Here is a 14,576-nt window from a genome sequence, read left to right on the forward strand (position 1 = left end):
TCCTTCCTTCCTTCCTTCCTTCCTTCCTTCCTTCCTTCCTTCCTTCCTTCCTTCCTTCCTTCCTTCCTTTCCTGAATTTTCATCTTTTGAAACTATGAAATTTCACTTTCTTCAATAAAACTGTTCAACAGATGTTCTATTCATGTGGTGCATGAATTACTCATGCTACACAAAATTAATTCAGGAAGTTCATAGACTAGTTTTTGGTCAAAACCCACCACTGTCCATGAGAGTAACCTCCAATGCCCACGGTGCAGATGGAAAAACAAAGTTCATGATTCTTGATTTAGCTTTTTTTTTGAACATCTTCTAGATAGTATAAATAACTGCTAGCATGGATTTGTTTGTGAGGAAGATTTTAAGTAGACAGCAGAATTTCTTATCCTGGACTGGGCATAATAATACTGAATTTGAGAACCTCATTTAGGCAGATATGAAAATTATGTAAACCTTAGTAGAACAACTTGAATAGTTTCTAGGCTGCTCTGAAACTTAGGTTGTTGGTTTAAGTTTTTCCTTTTCCCCTTTTGGCCCGCTTACTGTCTCACAGGTACATTAACTATTTCATGATTGGGTACCATTTGTACAAAAGGCTTTGCAGGTAGGTGATAGATGTCTGTCTGCCTTTGTATCTAGGACTTTGGGACTGGTGGGGTACAGTTTTTACTATGTACTCTGCAATCAGAATGTATACAATTTAACAAACAGCTTTGATTTATTTACTAATAAGTGTAGTAGACAAAGTTGCTAAGCTTGGTATTAGTATGCTCACTGTTCCCGGTGAGACTCACGATGCATCTTTGCTGCCCAAGTTGTCATCAGTCATTTAGGAAAGGGTCAGCCTTCATGCTTCTTGGAATGGGATGACCCATGATGACCCATGATGTTGCCACCTACTGCTCTTTGCTTTCTTTCTATTGAGTTTTTGTGTTTTTTAATCTCAGCTGTATCCTGTTGAGCCCCAGAACTGTTATTATCATCTCAACATTTCTGTATGTTTTTTTACTTTTCTTATCTTTCAAGACTTTGGTATTTTCTCACACCTTAGCAATTTTCTCCATAAAGTCAATCCAAAATTGTGTGCCTGTGCTGCACCTGGTTAGTTAGCATCACAGGAAAGTGAACTCCAACAGAGAAGATTACATGTGCTTTTAAAGAAATGACTGTTTATGCTCACTTCACAAGAACAACTTTCTCTAACACAGTGTATGCAAGACAATGATTTTCCATCTTCTTGGCAATCTTTTGCCTATGTATATGACTGTTGCCTTGTCTAAACCCTTAGCTTGCATCTTTCTTGACTCTGACATCTCTGAAGTGCCATGTCACTCAGGAATTTGTATGGATGTAAAAGGAAGATTTGCTTTATAAAATTTCTGGAAGACGAAGGCAAGGGACTTCCTCCTGCTCCATGTGCATGGCAGCTTCCTGGTTGCTGAATCACCCAGTTTATCTCTCTCAGCTGGTTGAAATCTTTGTAAGAGTGGTGTTGTCATGTTAGAGTTGACAGAGAGGAGCATGCTTTATTAAAGAGGATGACACTACTGGGACATAACAACAACATGAGTGATGCAATCCAATCCATATCTATCTCCAGAGGGGTATGCTGACAAAGTCAATGCATTCAAGCTGGTGGCAATCTTGAGTGAAGATTGTGTCTACTGTCAGCATGGGAAACTCTGTAGATCTCTCTGAAGACACAACACATTCAAGTCTTTCCTCATATGGAAAATATAAGTAAATCAGCAGGAACATTTTAACGCACTTCTGAAGGCTGACTGTGAGAATGAATAAGTGGGAAATCTGCTCAAAAATATTCTTACAGGAAAGGCTAGTTATAGGCATTGTGATTTATAGTGTTAATGATTTACATGCTTTTCAGCACTGAAACAGGAATGCTTGGTACATTGGTACAACAAAACATAAAACTATTGTAATACAATGAATCATAAAACTTAAAGATTTTTAGTTTTAGTTTTCTGGAATGTCTTCAGGGAATATGATATATGTATTTATGGAGCTTGTTATATGCACTATTTCTACTTTTAGGTTTTGTTTTGTTTAGAAATTATATGGTATGGAAATACCTTTATTTGTTTTCATATCCAGGCAAACGTTTTAATGAAATAACTTAAAGTTAATTAAGTGAAATGCTATACCATAAGAATAATAGGAAGTCTTGGTTGCTGTTTGCTGTTCTTTTAAAAACAATTCATTGAATTCAAAGAGTAGAACAATACATTACCTTGACTACATAAGGAATTGATTTACCTACTTGAGCCTGCTTTCCTGATGTTGCAAAAAGAGAGAGAAAAAAAGATCTTCAGGATGCAAGTAAAAGAAGGGAAAACATCAGAAATCCATCTTTTGCATACTCTCATGCAAATTCACATAAGACTTCCCATGTGGACTTATCATGGAAAGCAAAGTTTCAAGCTATAATTACCTCACAGATTTAAGCTACACCATGCAGTAGGTTTCATCAGAATCTCATGATTTGTTACTGAACAACCAGAGGATAGCACTTCAGAGCATTTAAACTATGCAAATCAGCCTCACAGGAGGCTGTTATTTAACATTATCTTAGCCTATTTCTCTACTTAAAAATATCTGCTGTGTTTTAGAACTTGATAAGAAATTATCTCCCTAAATTTCAATAGAACTAGAAAATGAAAATATGATTAATTCTGTCTTAGAATAGCATATTGCTGCTAATATATTTGATAACAGCTGAGGATGGACAAGATGTGTGCCATAATGTGTCCTTCAGTAAGCTTACTTGCTTCCTGTCCTCTGCTTTTCTTCATTCTTGCTTCTAATCTTGACCTGTTTAGGTACTAAACCCAGTGAAAACTCCAGACACACAGGTTTGTTTCATCCTGTAAACAATCCGTAAATTTATGTTTAGCCCTAAACTGACAATAAAAAATATCTGCACTATTTTTTTTTTTTTGCCAGCTGCTCATGTACAGTGTGAAAATTAACAGTAATATCAAACTAGTTGTTCCTTGAGTACCAGACCTAAAGAAGCTTGATTTTCTACTGACTTCTGTCTTATACCCATTTTTCTGTCTTCCACGTCTGTCTCCTGTGAATTCATCAGTGCAAGATCCTTCTACATCCACACTACACCCTAAATATAAGCTAAAAACTGCTTCTTCCCATCTCTGAACTAGCTAAGTAGCTTCCTGACTTAGAAGTACAACTTTTGAGTATGCTGTAACATTTGCTTCTTTGTTGTTTTTAGTTGACTTTCCTTATCTATCCAGCTGAGCTTCACAAAATGTTGAAGGAGTGTTAGAGACCTATATCTAATTTTCCTGAAAGTGAACAGTAGACTAAAAAAGAAAGAAACAAAACTCTCCTGGTATTGATAAAACTTATTTATTTATTTATTTATTTATATTTTTTTTGTGAAAGAAGAGGCTGAAAATAATTATATACTTCTTGAAAACATTAACTTGAAATATTGTATTTTTAAATGAGAAGATATGTGCAAGAAAGAAGCTGAATCTTTAGTGCAAGACTTGTGAAGATGGAGTATTATGATAAAATTTGATGTTTTCCACAGGGTGGTTTGTGGGGCTGAGGAGAGGAAGAGCTGGTTGGTTTGAACTTTAATGTCTTTTTTACTATTATTATTTATTACTATATTCTGTTCTAGAGAGTTATTTTTTAAGTAACTATGTGGGGCACACATTTTACTTTAAAACAAATGCTAGAAGGCAGTCTTGAAATTGAACTTTCAACCTTGAATTTTTATACCTTAAGAGTTCCTGATAGCTATAGTGTTGAATTAATGTACTTTTTTTTTTTTTTTGTAAATGTTTTCATTTTTTTTTTCTTTGTTTTGTTTTGTCAAAGAAGAAATAGCTTTTTATACTGAAATGAAGAATGAGTCTCAAATATAAGACAAAAGCTAAGTGAAAGTCAAATTCCATATATAGTAACTATAGTAGCATTCAGTAACTAAATTACAGTTTTTACCCACAGTGGAAACACAATTCTTTTCAATATAGTGGCTCAAACTTTAAAGGCAGTGAGCCGTTAAGCCTCAAGATTTCCCTTAATAGGAATTTGATTTAACTGCCCTGCAGGAGCATTGTGTACTTCAGCTTCATTTTAAAAGTTTTATTTCCCAATTGTTAAGGTTTTATATATCTATTTCAGTATGATGTTCTAATCCCTGCTCTGACCTTTTTTTTCTCATCCTAAATAGTACCACTTGTTCTTAGAAATCCAGGCTCCAGTGCCAGTGTGAGAAGACACTGGCTACAGGTATTTAGAAAACAACTGTATGACTTTTTTTACAAACCCTTGGTACTCTGCCTAAATATCATATCAAGGAACTGCAAATACCAGAGGTGTGCCTGGTGTCTCTTTTGGAATTTGGTGTGATGTAACGCAGACCCTGGTATGTTAAACAGGAATGTCTCTTTTTGTCTTGTACTTGTATAAAAACTAATTCCACAAGTCAAAATTATAGAAGCAAATAATACCATAATCACCCTGCTAAGCAGTCATCTTTGCTACTGCATATTTTCCAAAACTTAGTCTTCCTTCTCCACCCACTGTTCTATTTGACAACCCTTTGATAGATATCTAACTCTGTTGCTTTATGAAAATGTTTGTGTGTTGCAATGTCGACTGCATGCCATCTCATTCTGAATTGTAGTCAGCAAGGAATAGAAACGAAAATTGGTTTGGTTTGGAATGGTTTTGTTTTGTTTGGTTTGTTTTTTATTTAATCACTAAGTCCTCAGGACTACTTGTTTGAACTGTTAAGGAAAACTGTCAGAGTGTGCTGGACATGCAGACATTTATTTTCTACTTCTTGGTGGAGTCAGTGTTGGTTGGGCTGTAGTTTAGCAGTATATATATTAGCTTGATCCAAAATTGTTTACAGTAGCAGAAAAAATCTTGCTGAATAAAGAGGCTTAACATGTAAGAGGGTCTGTGATGTATTGAAGGATTTAGGATGCTAAAAAACATGTGAATCTCAAACTGTTAGAGATTAGAAATCAATGCACTTTGGAACCATGAAGATTTAGTTCTCCTTTGCCCTCTGATGGAGCTGAATTTGAGCCAGGGTCTTCTTCTACACAGCAGACTGGCTGAGCAGCAGTTATCCCCACAGACAAACCAGCAGGCACATATACACAAGCACAAGCCAACCACACAGATAGCCTAGAGAGCAGTTCCTTTACCAGCATAAAAACAAACAACAATCATGTAAATGATTTAGCTGATAAGTACCTGCATGATTTCAGACAGATTTAAGTCTGTCCAGTGTGCATACTCAGTCTGTAAACCCTTTATCCAATCAGTGGTCCTTACCATGGGTCACCAGACACTAGTGATCTCCTACTTGCTGGCTACTTTCACTTGATATTAGGTAGCAGCTAACATCCAACTGCCTACACAAAATACCACTCTCTTCAATAACTAGTCCTTAGACTTTCTACAATAGCTGGCACTCTGGCCTCGTCCTACTTGCTGGCTAGTCCAGTTTGAGCTTTGCTACTGGTTGAAACACAGAGAGGATCAGGATAGGGAGAGTACTTACAGAAGATGGAAATTGGATTTAATAAGAGCATAGACAATGATCAAGGCTGAGGCTTAGTCAGGCAGCCTTACTGACCAGTTTACACAGCTGGCATTTTTTATTCTCTTTCACCTTTATTTTCCTATGCTTTTTCCTCCCTCTTTCACTTTGACCTTTCTATTTTCCCTCCTGTATTCACTCCCCTAAACGTCCCATAATAATTTTTGTACAACCCCCAGATTCTTCTCTTTCCCCCTGTGTCCCCTAATAAGTTCCATACCCCCTTAGGCAATAATCCCACTTAGTTTGCATGGTATCCTTTTTTTTTTTTTTTTTTTTTTTTTTTTTTTCATTGAGTTATGTTGTGGGTTTTCCACAAAGGACAATGACCAAATCATTAAAGCTTCCTGCAACTTGCACTCTTCCTGGATTTACCATTGTAGTCACTGAACATATCAGAGGAAAATGGATCTCTCCTCTTTCTCTGCTCCCCATTCACTTTTTGTCATTATCAACAATCATTAAGAATTACAGATGCAGGGGAAAATGCTGTTTGGACCTCAGCAGAATACACAGTAGGTTTTCCACTTAAAAAATATCCTGAAAAAAATCCAGGAGTTTGTAAAGTTGTTGTTGTCTGTAGCTTTGGGACTACAAAGTAAACTGGAGTTTTCCAAAGGTTTACTGCCTAGCTTTATGTTGTAGTCAGAACGGCAGTTGCACATTGGAACAAGATGATACATGTTTTCTCAGTTGTGTGTTATGTGCCACTGCTTTTCAAGTGAGAGGTCTTAAATGTCTTCGTATGGGCAAAAGTATTTATATTAGTCTTATTCACAGATATACTTTAAGATTTTGGCTGCAGTATGAAAGAAATACAGTTTGACTGACATCCACCATGGTAATATTAGCTTAAGTATACAGGTTGGCAAAAATATAACATACTGAAGGCAGATTTTTAAAGTTGGAAAGATATATATTTGTGTATATAAACAATATCGGTTTTATTTCAGCCACACAGAAATGAAATGTTTGATTTTATGGTCTGGTATGTGATTAATTGAAATAATAGATGTTAACAGTTGCATTCAAAAGTCTAACAAGATATTCATGATAGGGAAACATGCATTTGGTTTGTGCAGTTCTTGACTGGTGGAGGAAGTTCTTGATTCAATAGCATATTTGGGTATGTTTAATTTCAGGCATGTTTAATTTCAGGTAGGTTTAATTTTAATTAATTTGGGGGGTATGTTTAATTTCAATTTAAATTTCAGACACTTCCTAAATAAGAACTTAAATTTAAACACCTGCTTCAGTAGCAGTGAAATTACACGAATTGTAATGTAAAATTACAATTGTAAAATATATGTGCACAGTAGGCATCTATTTTAATTGCTGTGGTATGACTTGAGGTGGGATTATTTGTGTTTAATTGCTTTGATAAATACCTACATTGTGCCAATATCTACATGTTCAACTAAAAATTATGTATTTCTCCTTGTCCACAAGATGCTATTAAACCTAACCTGGGTCAATAATACTATAGCTCCAGTTCTTGACAAATGGTGTGAAAAATTGTTCACTGTAGGGAAGGAATAATTTAATTAAAATGAACATGATATCTGTACTACTCTGGTGCATTAATTATCTTCCCTAGATATTTTGTCATACTATTACTAAGGTTAACAAAGTATTAATTTTATATATATATATATATGTATATCTATATGTTACTGGGGAAATAATAATTATTCACATTCTCATAAAAAAATGATATCTTTCAGTTACAAGGGAAAATTAGATTCCCTGATTACTTCTGTCACAATGCCTGGATGATTAGACAAAGCCTATTTTGGTTTGGTAAAGCCTCTGGGATTGTACCTGTCTGAGTGTATTTATGAAAAGAATGCTTATCACTGGTACTTCTCTCCATGGGTGTCTCAGTAAAATTGAATTTATTTATTTTCTACCTTTTCTGATGCATAGATGCATATATGATCTTATTTTAAGCTTTCACACTATTTGTGCTGAAACTTTCCCTGTTTACATGAAGATCAGGTCAATACCTTCACACACCAACATTTGTAATCTTGAATCTGACACAAATCCTTAGGTCTAAGTAATAATTATTTCTTTAAATATTTACATTACTAATACCATAATTTGAGGGGGGAAGAATGAGTCTGGGTACTGAGTACTGTTTTTGCCGTTTGTCAGAGGCAAACTTGCTTTAACTGTAACTCAGTCTTTGTGTCTGTTCTAATGTAATGCCTATCCAGCTCATAAATCATAGTACATAAACAAGCAGAGAGGATTTTGACATTCAGTAAAGGACATAATTTGTATATTCTTAGGAAAATGTGGAACAAAGATCTATGCTACAATTAGATGAAAAGAGCTTGAATCATAACCTTTATTATTACAAGGTGTAATATCTCACAAACATTGAAACATGCAACAAAAAAATCTTCACCGGGCATTAGTGTTTATGTGAAGAACATACATAAGATGTTTTTTACATTCATAGGCACTTGATATAATACCTTTTTCTGCTAAGTGGGGTGAAATTGAAGTTATTTCTTTGCACAGTAGTAGTATCTTTTGAGATGACAACGCATTTAAGAGCTTGTGACAGGACAGATGAAATTGTGGTTAACTTTCTGGGAATCTATCAGACACTAGTTTCTTGCCAAGACATTAAATTTACCCTTTAATGATTTTTGTGCAAGGGTATGACACATTTAATGTTACTGTTAATATGCTATTTTAGGTACAAGTCTGTGTTTGCTTGCAAAAATAGCTATAACCTTTAAAATTTTAAGTATGGAATGAAAATGCACTAATATTTAAGTACTTCCCACTCTCACATGTTGTTGCAGTACTTGATAATTGTATGTTCATAAATCTCCACTTTCTAGAGGGAAGGTATTTAACATTATTTTTAGATTAATCCAGAGAAACAGAGGCATACATATACTAAAAATTTACCATACTAAAGCTATGACTGTTTCAAAGTAAAATCTAGAGGCTTGAAAGGTAAGCAACTTATCTTTTTTTCACAATAGTTTGGTGAGGCATTTGGAAAATTATTTTCATAGAAAGATCGAAAAGGAGGCTCAGAATCCAAACTATTCCAAGCAACTGTAAACAAGTCCATGAAACTTCCTGATATGCTTCAGTTTCTTTAATCTGTAAATTGGAACTATTAGCTTCCTCTTTAAGGTGTAAAATTTAGTCCAGTAAACATATGAGAGCTTTTGTAATAGATGAACATACTAAATTCAAATCATGTTATCTGACTGCATCATTTGCATGCTTGTGTTAGTAGAATCTTATTGCTAAATATCCTTGTTTTGTAAATTGAAGTAAAAACTATAGTCTCACAATAACTTTTTATGTTTAATTGTCCAACCTTTCTTTATCTGATTTCCTCACAAACACTGAAAATCCCTTATAGATTAAATCTCTTCCTCCTTCATCAGCAATTTTAAGATAAAACAAAGGTTAACAGACCATAAAAAATGATATCTACTAATTACAGGTCTCACTGCCTTTTAAACAATGAATACTGATCACATAAACTAATCCCTGAGCTTTGCTATTGTCTTTATTACTTGTGCTACATACAGCCAGCAGAAACCATCAGCTGAGTTGTTTGCAGTCCTGTTAGAGCCTGTTACTATTCTTTCTTTCTAGCCATTCTATAAAAATTTGTCATTTCTATTAAATATGAAATTAAGAAACTGATTGCTGAAAAGAACTGTTACACAGACCTGTATGAGTAACATATTAACTTTTAAACATGCACAAGCAAGCAATTCGGTTTTTATCACATGCAATAGCACAAGACCACAATACACAATGTAATAACATAATGCCAGTAGCTGTTGAGGAATTTTTGGATGATCTTTATCTTTCCAGATTGCTTTACATCTCTTCAAGTGCAAAATCACCATCTGTACCCTATTAGTCCTTTTTTTTTTTTTAAAAAATTATTCCTCTTTTCCAAATCAAGAATGAAATTTCATGTTATTTTTGTGACCTGAATCCATAGATTTACCCAATTCTCTTCCCTACTAAGAATGAAGTGAAAAGGAATGTTTTTATTTATTTATTTATTTATTTATTATTTTTTATTATTATTATTTTCTTTGTGCTATTTCTGCCTGTTATTGATTAGAGAAATATAGCTTTTTCAAACTTTCTGAAGCCTATTTAGTTATAAATTGAGTCCCTCCACTTGGTTAACATATGTTGCCTTCTATAGATGTTGTTCATCTTCGCAATATAAGCATGCTTAAATAATTCAAGATGAGACTGAGAGATTCAATGATCCCATGTTATGTAGCTGATCAAAGAAAAATTTGGTTGTGACTCATTTGTTCTACTTTACTAAAAAACAGAATGATGTTAATGAATTTTATTCACTCTTAATAGGAAAACTGCAGGGATAGAAACAAGGTCAATATTATTCAATAGCTTAATACAAAATATTACATGTTTTTACCAATGAGCTTAATCATTGTTAAATCTTAATCATTCAGAACAATTTTCAATTAAATGTGGAGGATTCACCATCACTGGTAACTTTTAAATCAAGCAACCTTGTTTTTTCTAATTATATTCTATTGTTCAAGAAAAGTTGTTGAGACTGAACCTTGATTTTTCAAAGTAAGTTCTAAGAAATCCCATGTATTTAGGTCAAGTTGGATGATCACAAAGACTGAACTATTTAGTAGTGAAAAATGAAAAAAGCTGGAGAGTTCTGAATAAGTAAACATGCTTTTAACATGCTTTTGTTGGTTCAGTCAAAAATGACAAAAAATACTTTTAACGATATTTTCAGAACTTCCACTATATTCATTTGTTTATTGTTTTCCTACTTCAGAATGAAAACAGGTGCAAGAAATTGAGTACCTTTAACAGTATACATAGATATCAATTGTCCAAGCTTTATTTTCTTTACATGTAACTGTTGCAATCTGCCTCTAAATAATCATGCTTTCTGCATGCTTTCGTGATCATTATCTATTATACAAAGGGAAGAGATAAAATAATGAAATTAAATGTGTTTTAATATATTCCCTCGGAAAAATCTGTAGACTGTAGGCAAAATCAACTACAGAGTGACTTATTTTTTAAAACTCTTTTCTAACTTCTCTAACTCCTACCTGCTATATATCAGAAAATATTTTTTAAATTTTCTTCAATTAAAGTGATGCCAAATGACAGTTTATGAAGATCTGTTCAATGTTATCTTAATATGCAAAGATTTCTTCCTGAACCTTTTCTACAACTGACACCTATGACAAACAGCTACCAGGAAAAGCTGTTGTCCCTACATTTGTTCAACCTGATTGCAAGTCAGTTATGCCCAGAGCTGCTTTAAAGACTGTTCCCAATCATATAGAATAGGTACATGCCCTAGATTTGAAATTTAGCTGCCTCTCATTTTGACAGATTTAAAATGGATAATCCTAACCACTTCCATGAACATTCTCATTCCTGGTTATTTTACAAAAAGTGATTATCAATGATAGTTGCAGTAACTGACCTAAAACATCTCCTTCCTATCCTGAAAGAATATTATTTTCATGTAATATTACCCACTACTGTAGTTTAATTAATTTTTAAAGAAGAACCAGCAATGACAACCTGTTTTGGTCCTTCCTGAATCAAAAGAAAAAGAAAAATAGCTTGCCTGCTATTAAAAAAAAAAAAAAAAAAAAAAAAAAAGCAGTTTGTGCAAAAGTGATTAAAAGCAAAATTGTAGAATTGGAGACAACTGATTTGCATTTCACATGAAAATGTTGATGATATTCATCTTGCCTCCTGCACTGTGGATTACATATTCCCTTTCTGGATTCACACAGATGTACAGGATCTTCAACAGTCACATCTGTTCAGGACTGTGGCTCCCATTTACCACTTATTCATCCAAAGCCTTTCCCCTGTGTCAGTACTATTCAGAATCATCTTGATGCTGTCAAGTAATTTATGTTCTTGATCCCTTCTGAAACATCTTAATAGCAATTCCCAATTTCAGTGTTTTTTTTTTTTTTTTTTTTTTTTTTTTCTTCTCTCTCTTGGGAGACTTGTTTGTTTGTTTGTTTGTTTGTTTTTCTCTTACCTTAACAAATTTTCAAGTCCATGTAATCTCCTAAACATCTGCTTCTAATCATTTTGTTCTTTTTCTGGAGGGCCAAAAACATCTTACTTTCTGAATTTAAAAGGCCAGCAACTCATATATTTTTTTTATTTTTGTAATACTTACTTTAATTTGCTCTAAGTGAGGGCTATGAGGTTAATTTTAACCTTGTCCACAAAACAGGAAGCAATGCACAGCTCCCAGTCAAGAATGACTAATTGTCTTTATGGTTGGAAACTCATGCCACATCTCAGCTACTCCCTAAGAAACCAGATCATAGAATCATTAAACCAAATAGACCATAATAAACATCCTATTAAACACAAGAATTCAGCAGATATGTTTTGAGAATTTGATGAAGTCTTACAATTTAGATATAATCTGTATCTAAAAATAACTAGACAGAACTGTTTGGCAGCTTACAATTTTTTATAATGTGTAACATAAAATATAGTAGAGTGAAGATAAAATGTTTGCTGAGAGGAAATACTCAAAATTGGGAAACAAAGCTTTTTCTGTACAGAGAAGTAACATGAGAGAGATAGAGGAATGAAGACTGGAGGATATTCTCTGAAGGTTTCAACTCCTAGCCAAAATGCATCAGTTGCACTGTAGCAATATTCTGGCTAACCTGTGAATATTTCCCTTCTATGAACAGAGAAATTCAATCTACAATGCTATTGAATAGCAGGAAAGTTTCAATTCAAGGGAAAAGTTTTAGAGTAGTTAATGTAAAAGCTGTATCCACTGCTCCAGAAACTACTGTTCTGTCTAAGGATTACATTTGAAAAGGTGATAATATAGAATTGTAATAGAATCATAGAATATCCCAAGATAGAAGGCACCCCAAGGATCATCAAGTTCAACTCCAGGCCCCACACAGTAGTACCTAAAACTAAACCATATTCCTATGAGTGTTGCTCAAATGTTTCTTGAACTCTGGCAGGCTTGGTGCCCTCTAGACTCTTCAACAATTTTGTAGCCCTCCTCTGAATGCTCTCTAATAGTTTTATGTCCTTAAATTTTGGTGCCCAAAACTGCACACAGAACTTGAGGTGTGGCTGCACCAGCACAGAGTAGAGTGGGATCACTTCCCTCAATTGTCTATCAGTGCTGTGCTTGATGCACTCCAAGATATTTTTGGCCCTTTTGGCTGCCAGGATACACTGCTGACTCATATTCAACTTGCCATCAAGCAGAACCTTCATATCCCATTCTGTGGCACTGCTCTCCAGCTTCTCATCCCCTAGTCTGTACAGATAGGGTAGCCCCATCCTAGGTGCAGAATCTGGCACTTGCTCTTTTTAAATTTCATAGTTGGTGATTGCCCAGCCCTCTAATTTGTCAAGATCTTTCTGCAAGGCCTCTCTTCCCTTGAGGGAGTCAACATCTTCTCCTAATTTATTGTCATCTTCAAACTTAGTATACATTCAAGTCCTGCTTCCAGGTCATTTATAAAAACATTAAAGAGAACTGTCCCTAAAATGGAGCCCTGGGGAACCCCACTAGTGACTGTCTGCCAGCCTGATGTAATCCTCTTTACTACAACCCTTTGAGCCTGACCCATTAGCCAATTGTTCACCCACTGTTTTATGTACTTGTTGAGCTCTACACTGGATATTTTGTTTAGAAGGATACAGTATCAAAAGCTTTACTGAAATCCAAAAAGATCACATCAAGTGGCTTTGCTTAGTCAACTAATTAGGTAATATGTCATAAAAGGAAATTAAATTAGTTAAGCAGAACTTTCCCTTTGTGAACCCATGTTGACTGTGACCAATGATGCATTGTCTTTCAAGTTTTCAATAACTCCCAGAATAATCTTCTCCATAATTTTACCAGTCACTAAAGTAAGGCTTGACAGGCTTGTAACTACCAGGGTCCTCTTTCTTCCCCTTCTTGAAAACTGGTACATTTGCCAGCTTCCAGTCAACTGGGACCTCTCCAGCTTCCCAAGACTGTTGAAAATAACTGGGAGAGGTTTTGCAATGATATCAACCAGCTCTTTGAGTATTCTGAGATGAATCCCATCAGGCCCCTTAGACTTATATGCACCCAGCTGGAGCAGCAAATCCCCCACAAGCTTGGAGTTGGCTGGGAGTTTATTGTTCCTGTGGCCACAGTCCTCCAATTTAGGGCTCCGATGTTTACTTTTTACCTCTATAAACTTAAAATATCCTAATACAAACCCTACTGTTAAACAATTGTTATCATAACTAAAACGAGCTTATACCAAGACAAATCTCAATTAAATCCTGAGACCCTATCTTGTAAGGTCACTAAAAAGCCTTTTAATAATAATGGCAAGAAATCATATTTACTGGGCTACAGAAGCCTTCCCTCCAGAAAAAAAGCAATATTCCTAGTATGGGAAGTATTTAGCTAAGAAGTACATTCTCCCTCCATGCAAATTCTAAATTCTGTACAGTCACATAGGTTATGTGATTCACAGAACTATTATTTGATGGCATAATTCAAATTAATGGGCAAAAGTTACTTTTCATGAGGGATTCTTCTTAAAAACATTGAATATTTTCTTGAGTACTAAGAAACCAAAAAAACATCATAGTGCTCAGCTCTGCCTTATTACAAAAACTTGTGAACCTTGAATGATGAAAAGTATAAGTATTGAGACTATGAAAATTTATAACTCAATAAATATATATATGTGACTAACAGAAGAGAGTAATAGCTAAACTGGCTGTTTCCAAGGTTATAAACTATGTCAAGAAACAAATTTTGAAAAGGCAAAAGCACAATAATCACTGTATCCCATTCACATGCAAGAGTCAATTGGAGACATATCTGTTTCCAGTTACCATCTACTATATGAAGTGTGATACATCTTCTGGCAACTTGTAAAAACAGTACAATTTTTGGTTG

The 14,576-nt window shown here is 34.5% G+C and overlaps 1 protein-coding gene across 1 annotated transcript in view; it reads left to right on the top strand.

Moving 5' to 3' along the window:
* Nucleotides 1-14,576, top strand: part of CFAP47 (cilia and flagella associated protein 47) — a 291,226-nt gene that overhangs the window by 225,829 nt on the left and 50,821 nt on the right. The gene's annotated exons all lie outside the window — the stretch shown is intronic.

Source organism: Oxyura jamaicensis, chromosome 1 (genome assembly GCF_011077185.1).
Source record: "Oxyura jamaicensis isolate SHBP4307 breed ruddy duck chromosome 1, BPBGC_Ojam_1.0, whole genome shotgun sequence".
Classification (NCBI taxonomy): Eukaryota; Metazoa; Chordata; class Aves; order Anseriformes; family Anatidae; genus Oxyura; species Oxyura jamaicensis.